The following is a 12,000-nucleotide window of genomic DNA, read 5'->3' on the forward strand; positions in this document are numbered from 1 at the left end:
TTGCAAATCCCTTTCTACCTCCCATTTGTGCAGCTCAGGAAATGAAGCATTCCACTCATCCAAGGCACTTATGCCCAATCACAACTCCATTTGAGTTCTGACCATTGCCCTTTTCCAATCACTTCCTTAGATATTAAAAGGCTGATCTTTTAGAATTTTTTTTGTCATGTATTAAGATAAATGAGAAGAGAAGTCACAATGTAGCTAACAATTGCTCACTCTAACTTCTTAGGGCGTAAAAGTGGAGTGTTCTTAAAAGTTCCTGGGGAGGCCCTGACTTCCAAATATGCTTCCTTAGATATAGCAAGTAAGCCTAACTATCTTCTCCAGCAGGATGAGTAAACCCATCTTTCTGCTATAGCATTTAGTCATTCTAGCAAATCGAAAGATGATAGATGAGGATACTGTATGGAAAAGGAAAACGGAAATGCTGTCCTTGCTAGGGATGAGCTGAGCCATTGTGGAAGAACTGCACAGAAACACTGCTGATGGTGATGAAGACATACACCAAGTTCCCATGATACTAAAAACTCAGTACCTCTCCAACCTGATTGCTTTTACATTGTTTGAGTTCCACCTCCTCTAGCAGGTAACCAACAAACAGCCATGGGAGCAGAGTTAAACAGACTGAGTCACTCACATCAGCACTCTCCTCTTCCATTACATCTAAAAAGGTGAGCACTTCCCTTGGTGAGGGAGGGGAAAGAAATTACAAGAATAAATTTAAAGAGGTATGGGAGCTTAAAACAATAATTTCATGTATATTACCTGGAGTTAGGTTATCCTGCTTAATCCATTGCTTGCATTAACATATCTGTGATTACTGTTATTTTATTGTTTCATTAATATAGCATACTTCTTGAGACACTGGTTTTAACGACATTATGTTACTGTCCTTAAATTTCTCAGAAGTGTTTTTACCCCCTAGCTGGTTGAGGGAAATGTTTATCCTATGGAAATCGCATATGCCCACTGCACAAAAAATGAGTTTCATAACCCTAGATTAAAACCATAGCTTTGGCCGGGTGCAGTGGCTCACACCTGTAGTCCCAGCACTTCGGGTAGCCAACTGAGGAGGATCACCTGAGGGTCAGGAGTTCAAGACCAGCCTGGCCAACATGACGAAACCCCATCTCTACTAAAAATACAAAAATGAGCTGGGCATAGTGGCAGGCACCTGTAATCCCAGCTACTCAGGAGGCTGAGGCAGAACAATCACTTGAACCCAGAAGGTAGAGGCTGCAGTGAGCCGAGATCACACCACTGCCCTCCTGCCTGGATGACAGAGAGAGACTCCATCTCAAAACAAAACAAAACAAAAAAACCATAGCCTTGAAGAGATAGTCATCTTAAATGCCAGTTAATGCCAGTTAATGTACAAACCTATCTCCTCAGGCCCATTTTCATTGAAAGAAAAAAAAAAGTAAACATAACATATGGTGCTGATGCAGATCAGTCTGACATCAAATAAAGGCTCAATTTAGATCTAACCTTATCTTAAAGATATAAACAAGGCCTGTGGCTCATGCCTGTAGTCCCAGCTACCTGGGAGGCTGAGGTGGGAGGATGGCTTGAGCCCAGGAGTTCGAGACCAGCCTGGGCAAGAAAGTGAGAGCTGTCTCAAAAAGAAAAAAAAAGAAAAAAAAAAAAAGATAAACATATGCCAAAGCCTATACATCTTGTACAATAACGGTTCAGCTTTTAGCAGAGTTAAACTAAGCAATATTATCTTCAAGAAATAAACTTACAAGAACAGTAAGCCTTTTAAAATCAAAGATAGGTTTCATCCATTTTATACCTTTTGGTGATCATGCTACTATTATTTGGATTATGCTAGACAACTCTGAAAGCCACATTCATTCTTTAAGGTTTCTAGGATACTCTAAATTTATTCCTTCAGTGCAGTTAAGTAATGTCCTAGAAGCCTGAAAGGGATTTTTAATGCAGCTTTTCAAACATACTCAACCAAAAACAGTTTAAGGAAACAAGAGGCTCTGATTCTCATTATCTGTGCTACCATCTAATACTTTAAGTTGAATAGTACTTTTTTAATATTTAACATGTTTTCAACTGTGCAATTAATTCAATTTTGAACTTTGAGACTGGTCCAGATATTCAGCAACATTAAAATACACATGAAATAAATAAAAGATCCACAAACCGTTTTTCTCCAACACTTTTTTTCCCATATAAAGGTATTACTCTATGCATACTGTTGGTACTCAATAAATATTAATACACTAGGTGAATAATTTCTAACTTTACCTAAAAGGAAGAGAATCCCTCAAGTAGCATGGTTTGACATACACATACATACATACACACGTCCATAATTAGCTACTGCTAGAATAAAAAATAATTATATTAATCTAAGGGATAACAGACTTTTTCTTTCAAGCAACAGCCAAGGAAAGACTTCTAACCTGTATGTTTTAGAGAGGATTTTTGATATATACAATCCATTACAGTAAAAAAAATTAACAGTAAAAATTTGAGACTATCTTGGCATTTGGCCAAGAGAACTGAATCTCTGGCAGAACCTGAAAGACCTCATAACAATCTCACCTATAAATACTCTGGCATGGACCCCGAGTTCAAACTATAGAGTATTAACAAAGACACAATGTACTAAGGTACTCATTTTGAATCTCAATGACATGACAATCTATGACTGTCCAATTAATTTTAAATTGGGTTTAAATAATTTCAAATAGGTCTATGTTTAAAAGGAAGAACAGCACTCGATTAGATATTTAAAGTTTTCTTAAAAATTCAAGCTCTACATATTTAATATTTTCAAAGGACTCTGAAAAGCACTAATTATAACAAAAACAGTGTTTAGTGTGAGAAACAGATCAGTAACCTGTGTCTTCAATAAAGCTTGCACTTTGTCAATTCAACGCATGCTTGTTTTTTTTGTTGTTTTTTTTTTGAGATGGAGTCTTGCTCTGTCGCCCAGGCTGGAGCGATCTTGGCTCACCGCAAGCTCCGCCTCCCGGGTTCACGCCATTCTCCTGCCTCAGCCTCCGAGTAGCTGGGATTACAGGCGTGAGCCACCGTGCCCGGCATTTTTTTCCTAACATTACATTGCACTAAGTTGTCAAAGGACATATCATCTATCTACAATGATTCTAAACATTACTTAAAACAGCTCCTAATTTAGTTTATAATTAATTTGTTTGACATATCAACTACAATGGTGAAGCAGCAACACACAGTTCCTTGAGGAATGTGAATGACAAAGTATAAGCCACAAGTTAAATTTTTCCATTTATGGTTCATTTTAGGAAGCAATTCAGGTGGTATTTAGAACAAACTTAAGTTAAAAATTTATCTCAGGTTGATATGATGTTGGTAATCAGAAGGGTGATAAGGTTTACTGATTTACTGCAGAACTGGAATCTCCAATGGAAATTAGTGCCCTCTGGGCCACCTGGGGCCCTACATAGCTGGTAAGCTTAAAAAAAAAAAAAAAAAGGCCGGGCGCGGTGGCTCAAGCCTGTAATCCCAGCACTTTGGGAGGCCGAGACGGGCGGATCACGAGGTCAGGAGATCGAGACCATCCTGGCTAACACGGTGAAACCCCGTCTCTACTAAAAATACAAAAACAGCAGGCCCGAGGTGTGACGCCCATAGTCTAGCTACTCGGAGGCTGAGGAGCAGGAAGAATCGTGAGGGAACCAGGGCTGAGGCTGCAGTGAGCTGAGATCCGGCCACAGCACTCAACCCTGAAGCGACAGAGCAAGACTCCGTCTCAAAAGACTTGGGCGAGCCTTGACAGGCTCAAGCCTGTAATCAACACTTCCGGGAGGCCGGCCGGTGGATCCGAGGTCCAGAGATGAGACCATCCTGGCTAACATGGTGAGAAACCTTGTCTCTACTAAAATACAAAAACTAGCGGGCATGGTGGCGGTCGCCTGTAGTCAGCTACTCGGAGGCTGAGGCAGGAGAATGGCGTGAACCGGGAGGCGAGGAACTGCTTGGTGAGCCAAAGTCAGCCACTGCACTCCAGCCTGGGCGACACAGCGAGACTCCGTCTCAAAAAAAAAAAGACTTTAGTATCTTTAGTAATTAGAAAGACAGCATGCTCTAGCACAAACTCCAGCACCCTAAACACATGTCATATATCAAAAGAGAATACTCTTTCAACGTCAAAAGGTGACTGTATTTAATGCAGGTTAACCATCACTCTTTAGATTTAAGCACAACTTGGTGGTATTAATACCAGAGGATGTGGTTAAACAAGACAAGAGCACCTGATAGTCTTGGGAATACCATGAAGACTTCTCATTGGTTTGCAATCATTTCCATGAGCTCAATAGCAACAAGGGGCAGTGGTTACATGGGCTCACTCTGGGTTCAGATCCAACCTGTGTCACCTAATATCACTACACCTTGGGAAGATACTTAACCTCTCCATCCCTCTGTTTAGTCACTGGGTTGCTGGAAGGACTAAGTAAATTAAATCATATAAAACTCTTAGTGCCTGGCACAGAGGTTAGGCACACAAATATTGGCTATCACAAACATCTGCTGAGTCTTCACATGCTGGGTAGCATGATATAACAGCCTTCAAAAAGATATGTCACTTTATATACTGATAATGATAAACACATAAAGCACTGAGTACAAACCTTATTCTAAGCACTTTACACATAACTCAGTTAAGCTAAAGTTCTGATGTGACTGTTCCCCAACACACTACACAGTTTGTTCAGAGCCGGGTTTCTATGCTTTTATGTGATTTCTTCCCTCAAACACTTCTTATACTCTGATGACATGCATACATGCCGCCCAGTACTGCTAACCAACTGCTTTGAAACGGGAAAGATCAATCAGCTAACCACCTGTAGGCTTACATGTGACAAAAACACTCAGACATGATAGCACTACTCCAGGAAGTCTCAAAACCTCAGAAGTTGGGCACCACCCTGTATCTAGGTTTTAGGATTGTGTTTAGGAGTTGGGCTGTTGCTGATGTTATGTTCTCTTGGTCTCAAAAGACATTCTGCTTTTACAAAGACCAAATCTACATTTTAAACATAATTGTGCAGAATTCACATTCATCCCAGCATAATATTGAAAAAAGGGGTGAGACAGCAAAGTGTATAATTTTCTCCCTTTCAGTCAATGCTTGAAACTTACATTCCGAAAATACAATCCTTCTATCAATGCAAACTATTTCCCAAGTGTCATATGATCAACTATGTCAAATGTTTACCAAACATTTCCTGACATCATATACGTAAAATGTAGCAATATATTGAATGTCTCATAACCAACTAAAAACGCCTTCAAATTATGTTTAACATTCAAAATAGATACACCCGTTTCTTCTTTAAAAAACTATTACCAACATGCCAGCACTTCTGAGCACCTTAAGTGTTAGCACAGACTGAACTCTTCAGAAAGATGAAGAGTTAAATGTAGCGGCCTTTATTTTATCCTGGTCCTCCTTCCATAAAGTTAATCTGCTCCATTTAAGCAAAGGAAAATGAGTTATAATGCAAGGACAATATAATGGAGACTTCGATATAAAAACTTTCTACAAATGCTCCATTTATAATGTTCCAGTTATTTACAGGGATAGGTAACTTAACCCTATAAATTTTACATTGTTCGAGTTCCACCTCTAGCAGGTAACCAACAAACAGCCATGGGAGCAAATATTTATAGGGTTAAGTTAATGGGTTGGTCGCATAACTTAATTACACAAATATTTTTAACAGTCAAATATTTAACTTAAAAACGCCAAATTGCACTGTACTCTTATTTTTTTTAATCTTTAAAAACACTCTCACTAGGAGTCTTCTGAAGCCAAAATTAGGAACGTACCCGGCACTATGCAGTCAGAAGCCATTCCAAGAAAAGCTACCATTTAACACTGCTAAATCTAAAACGCTACATAATTCAACGTAAACGTGCACGCACGTGTATGTAGCTAGTCCCATACCCCAGAATCTTATCAATTCCTTCCCCAAACTTGCATATAATCCTCCCTCAAAGCCTCTTGGTTAAGTTAAATTCCTTAACACTCTACCAGGTTAATTGCAACAGCACATGTGCCAAGGAAATTAGTGGTTTTCCTTGCGCTCCCATTTTCAACGGGCACCTACTTGCAATTAAATCTCTGCAACAAAAAAGTTCACCTGAGGCCGTTCTTGCCATTTTAAAAGAGGCCCAGATTATGCTACCTGTCTGTGGTCTTGCCTGAGCTATAATAGCATACCTCCAAAGAGGCTGGACGTGCCCCAAACACCGGCACACCAGACCTGCTGCCAACTTTGCTTGTCACCCCTAGCAGGAAGCTCAACCTAACATGTATACGTTTGTAGGGGTGGCGTGTTTGTGTGTATGTATGTCTGTGTCGGGGGGTGGGGAAGCGGATTACAGGAGAAAGGTGACTGAACACTTTCAACTTGTAACAGAAGTTGTGTTTGTTTTTAATGAGGAGAAAAAAACTAAAACCAACATTCTCTCTTTCCTCCACCTTTTTTCCAAGTGCAGGAACCTCCCACTCCCCTGGAGTGCACCTTCAGGGCTTAAGGTCCCCGGGGTCACCTAAGCTATCAGCTAGCATCTGATTTTAGCACTCCTCGCCTTCCTAGGAAAAACTAGAGGACGCGCAAAGCGTCGGGCCCACACAGCGGCGCCGCAGGCCGCGCACCGCCGCCCCCAGACCCTCCCCGCAGGTACGCTCCCCGCCGGCCTGTCGGAGGTCCCCACTCCCACCCCGGAAAAGGGTTCACCTGAGGCCGCAGAGACAGCCAATGAGAAGTCCCCTCGGCCCCGCCAGCCGCCGCTCCCACCCCCGCGCGACCCCCGGTAGCGTCCCCGCTGCCAGCCCCCGCGCGGGTGCCCGCGTCCCGGCCTGGAGGAGAGGCGGGACGACGGCGCCTCCTCTCCCCGCAGGATTACCTCGCAGCGCGCAGCCGGCTTTGTGTTTCCCCTCCCTCCTTCTCCGCAGCCGCCCGGGCTGCAGCAGCCGCCGGATCCACCGCTGCCGCCGCCTCTTAAGCGCCGCAGAGCCCCAAAGGGTAGGGCGGGAGAAGGGGAGGGGGCTTGAGGAGGGAGGGACCTGGACGCCTAGCCCTGTGCAGCAGGAAGCGGCGACACCTGGGATGCCGACGCCTCTAGCTCTTGCTCTGTGTTTTTAAAAAAATCTAATTTAAACCCCTCTTCTTTCCCTCCCGCCCCTCACACCGGCGACCGTTACGGGCTGGCGGCTGGCGTTCTGGCGGGACTAGCCGAGCGCCCCTCGAGCGTCCCTTGGTCCCGCCCCCCCACGCCCCCCCCCCAGTTCCCCAAGCACCCTCCCCGGTCACGCCCCCAAGGTCCGCCCCTCGCAGCCCCCGACGCCTCTGCCCCCGCCTCTCAGACTCCGTAGCGTCCCGGCCCCGCCTCCTCAAGGCTTCTCCTCTGGCAGCCCCGAGCTCTCTCTGGCCCCGCCCCGAGCGCCCCTCGAGAGCCCTGGCCCCGCCCCCGCAGCTCCCTCGGCTCCCTCAAGCGCTAAGTCCGTGAAGCCGCGGCGGTGGGGGCCTGCAGGCCCGGCAGTCGGGAGGGCCTGGTTCGGGGCGGCTGCCTGGCGCCTCTTCAACGTCCTCCTCCGGCTGTGCAGCTCGAATCCACAGCGTCCCCGGAGGGCCAGAGGGGGAAACGACCCCGACAGAAATCCGACCGCGAAGGGGAGGAGGGGCGCCTCGGAAATGTCTCCCGCCTTAAATGAGCGAGCCCCCCACTCCTACTCCCGAGACTGAGCCGCCGCTTTGAGTCAGCCTCGGCCGCCCACACTGGCTGCTGGGGCTTTAGGGGAAAGCCACTGCAAAGGTTCAACCTCCGCACGCCCCCCGTGGGGCCTGGACTTTGCTCTCAGCACAGCTGCCTTCGCGGGCGCCTAGTCCCCACAACCCCTGCTTCACCTCCACACGGCGGGAGGGCAGGGGCTCTCGCTTCTGCTCCATTTGGACCCCTCGAGAGTCTTCACTCCCACTTTGGCTCCCGGCCTCTGAACCTTATGAGAGCTCACTTCTTTGAGGCGAGAAGTCGAGGCATCGCCAAGAACCTTCAAAATGAATGCGGGGCCGGGCAAACTTTGCAACACGCAATTGCAGGGCTGTGGATCCATCCACAGGTGACACCGGGCCGCCCACCCCCGTCGCCCAGACATGTTTCTCACCTCAACCTATTCTCGAAATAGACCTCCCAGCGGTGCACACTTTTCTCTGCCACCCACGACTTCCACGTCCCTCCTGCACCAGTACACTTGCAAGCACACCCCTCCGAGCTCCATTCTAGTGATTCACGGTCCCTTGGGCCAACCCCACCCTAACACACACAGCAAACTTCATTCCCCACCCTTATCTCCCTTCGTTTCCAAGGCACTGGCGACAATCCACTTCATTTCCTTTCCTCATCTGCAGACTCGTCCCCCTCAAATACCTCACGCCATCCCCCTCATCTTCATCCCCTCCCTCCTCCCTAAAAATGTGCTAATTAAAATGTAGTTTCCTCTTCCCACATATGAAGTGTGGAAAATGAATTTTGTCTTGGCACAAACTGTGATGTATTTATCGTTTTCTCTCTCCACTGGACTAAGGCTGTAGAAATTTTAGTCTACCACCATCTCCCATTTGCTCAAAAATCCAACCATGCCTTATTATTTTTAAATACTCTTAACGAATCGTGGGGAAGTCTTCCTAGTTTGGGGGAGAAAATTGTTTAGAAGATGCTCAGCCTGACATATTATTTGGCATTTAAAAATATCTGCAGTATTTGAGAGAGATATTGGGAGTGGCTGGATATTTTCTTGCATTTAAAAAGAAAAAAAAAATGAAAAGCTTTGCATGCATCAAGGTTAGCCTTTTTATGAATAGCAAAAAAAGTATCCTAAGGGCACCTATCAGAATATAGTCCCCACTATATTTTGCTAGTCACAAATCTAGACACCCCCACCACCACCAAAGGAAGACAAATTAACAAAATCCATTTTAAGCATGTCTGGTGAACAGTCTTTTCCATGATCATTCCTTTTCTAACAGTTTCTGGACAAAATAGATAGATCTCCTTACCCACCGAAGATCCAAAGCTTCCTTCTAACCAGGGTAGTAGACGTACGTGTCTGTGTCTTCTGTTCTCTAGGTGTGGATTCTGCAATGCTGCACAGAAAGCCACTGCAGCCTCAGACCAACAGCAGCAGCAGCGGCGGCGGCGGCGGCGGCAGCAGCAACAGCAGCATTAGCAGCAGCAGCTTCTCTCAATGCTGAGTAGTAAAGTGTTTGACTTAGTAGACTCTACAATTACCATTAGGCGCTTGCTTATAAGAGAGGAGGCGGAATCTTTCTTAAAGGAATGGGTTTTGTTTTTCCTCTCTAGTATTGCTTCATAAGAGGCAGAGAGGGTGGAATCAGAGAGTTTTGTGGACTGAGTAAATCAGTACAGCTGTGGGAGGTCAAGGTTAAAAATAACTGGGTGATTGAGGAATGGAGGCAGTGATTTTAGTGTAAGTCAATGAAATGTTAGAAGCACCAGTTTTAAAGAGCCCTGCTAATTTCAAATATTGGGGTTAGTGGCAAAATAAAGTTGTATGCCTTGAAACTGATTAGTAATTTGTGCAAATATTTAATTTTCAATAATTGTACTAAAATAATAACTATATAAAGGAAAGTTATTTAGTATTTAATACAAGAATAAAAAGAAAAATGAAGTAAAACTCATTTATGTGACTAGAAGCAATGGATTCAAGTCCTACCTATAAGCATACTTGGAACTTCAGTGAATACCAGTATTAGAAAATATATTATTGACAGATTTCAATGTGTGCTCATGTGTTATAAAAATTACAATATTACATATTGAAAAAACAAAATATATCTAAAATAATTTTTGGATAATAGCACAGTATTGTGCTATTTCAGTGGCAATTCAAAAGTCAGCAAAATTAAGAAACACAAGTGGATTGACTGACTCTAAGCGCATATGAATCTACTATTTACACTATTAAAATGTGTCGTGTCCATATGAGAATCTGCATTATAACCTTACATTTTTTCTTTATAATATTATTTGATTTAAGCACTGACCAGCTATGTTTTTTTCTAAGTAAATGAAGAGGTGTGATCTCAAAATACGAATAGAAAAAAATACAGAAAATATTCTGCCATTGATTTTCTTTGCACAGCTTTTGTTAATTATGGACCCGTGTGATCTTGAACAAGTAAGTAACCTTATTCGGTTCTTAGTTCTCTATTTTGTAAAGTGAGGAAGTTGGATTGAAATTTTCCAGGGTCTGGCTGGGCATGGTGGCTCACGCCTGTAATCCCAGCACTTTGGGAGGCTGAGGCAGGTGGGTCACGAGGTCAAGAGATTGAGACCATCCTGGCCAACATAGTGAAACCCTGTCTCTACTAAAAATACAAAAATTAGCCGGACATGGTGATGTGTGCCTGTAGTCCCAGCTACTTGGGAGGCTGAAGCAGGAGAATCGCTTGAACCCGGGAGGTGGAGGTTGCAGTAAGCCAAGATCATACCACTGCACTCCAGCCTGGCAACAGAGCAAGACACCATCTCGAAAAAAAAAAAAATACAAAAGAATTTCCCAGGGTCCTTTAGCATTCCAAAATAGTATGATTTTATGACATTCATATGTTTATATTTTTGTCACTGAATGTAAGTATGTCTCGCTCTAAATTACTTTTTCTGAAAATTTGGATTAAAAGTAAATCTTCATTTTAAATGCTTAACCAGAGTATGTTAGTTGCCACTATTCTGAAATATTTTGGCAATTTATTTTGTAAAGTAAATAAACTTAATTTTATCTGATTATGATTTTGTATCCAACTATGACCAATTTCCCTGAAGTAGGACCCTAATATATTGTTAAGGATACCAAGTGACTGAAGTACTATAATGTATGTTCAGTAATAACTAAAACATATTTTAAAACTGTAGCATTTGTAGGATGGCAGAGGTAAAACAGATTTTAGAGCTTACCTACTCCAACCCTGTTGTTTTACATGTAGAAAACATGGAAACCTGGAGAAACAAAATGGGGACAGTGTTAGGGACAGAACTAGGATTAATTATGAGTCTCCACTCTTCACACACAGAAGGCAAATAAACTATGCATGAACATACACAGTTTCATATACCCACTCTGGGGGCTGAGCAGGACCTGTCACAACAAAAACAAGTAGTTTCAGGCCAGGCGCGGTGGCTCACACCTGTAATCCCAGCATTTTGGGAGGCTGACATAGACCCATCACTTGAGGTCAGGAGTTCGAGACCAGTCGGGCCAACGTGGTGAAATCCCATCTCTACTAAAAATACAAAAATTAGCTGGGCATAGTGGTAGGTGCCTGTAATCCCAGATACTCGGGAGGTTGAGGCAGGAGAATCACTTGAACCTGGGAGGCAGAGGTTGCAGTGAGCCGAGATTGTACCACTGCACTCCAGCCTGGGCAACAGAGCAAGACTCTGTCTCAAAAGACAAAACAACAACAAGTAGTTGTAGTCACTGATACTATTTATGTATGTATAAACTAAAGGAATATATCAAACAACTACTTATAATGTAAGTATGAGCGAATTTTGCCTTCAAATTTGGAGATGTTTATATTAGAAAGTGAAGAAACCTGTCCAGGGGGATGTTGAGAGAAAAAAAAATGACCTTTGGGGAAACCCGTAACCCATTAGCAAACTCATGCTTGTCTTCTATTCAAATGACAGGGCCTTCAGCTACTCTGGTGGTCGTTTCCTTGCATCCATGGGTGCCTCTGTTTCCGTTGTCTACATCTGCAAGCATGCCTGCCAAGAGGAATGCTTCATTTTGGAGTCAGGCAGGGGAAAGTATTGTAGCGACTTATTTCTGGCCTTTAGAGATGCTTTCTGGATATTGAAAACTTTGGGCTAGACACTAACGTTTTTCCCTTAAATCTTCACTCAGTATGCCTGGTAAAGAGCCTGGTACTAACCTAAACCCAGTCTACCTAGTTTCAAGGAAGC

General features: G+C 43.7%; 1 protein-coding gene across 6 annotated transcripts in view; it reads right to left on the reverse strand.

Annotated features, from left to right (window-relative positions):
- Positions 1–9,277, reverse strand: part of ADD3 (adducin 3) — a 128,914-nt gene extending 119,637 nt beyond the window's left edge. For 2 of the 6 annotated variants that reach the window (XM_021944061.2, XM_021944055.2), the window contains exon 1: positions 9,069–9,277. The gene's annotated coding sequence lies outside the window, so the exon portion shown is untranslated. Of the gene's footprint in view, positions 1–6,918; positions 7,303–9,068 lie in introns of those variants that run through there. The other 4 variants (XM_021944060.2, XM_021944054.2, XM_021944058.2 and 1 more) reach the window with 3 other exon arrangements.
- Between the last annotated feature and the right edge of the window lie 2,723 nt (positions 9,278–12,000).

This window comes from Papio anubis, chromosome 11, assembly GCF_008728515.1.
Source record: "Papio anubis isolate 15944 chromosome 11, Panubis1.0, whole genome shotgun sequence".
Taxonomy (NCBI): domain Eukaryota; kingdom Metazoa; phylum Chordata; class Mammalia; order Primates; family Cercopithecidae; genus Papio; species Papio anubis.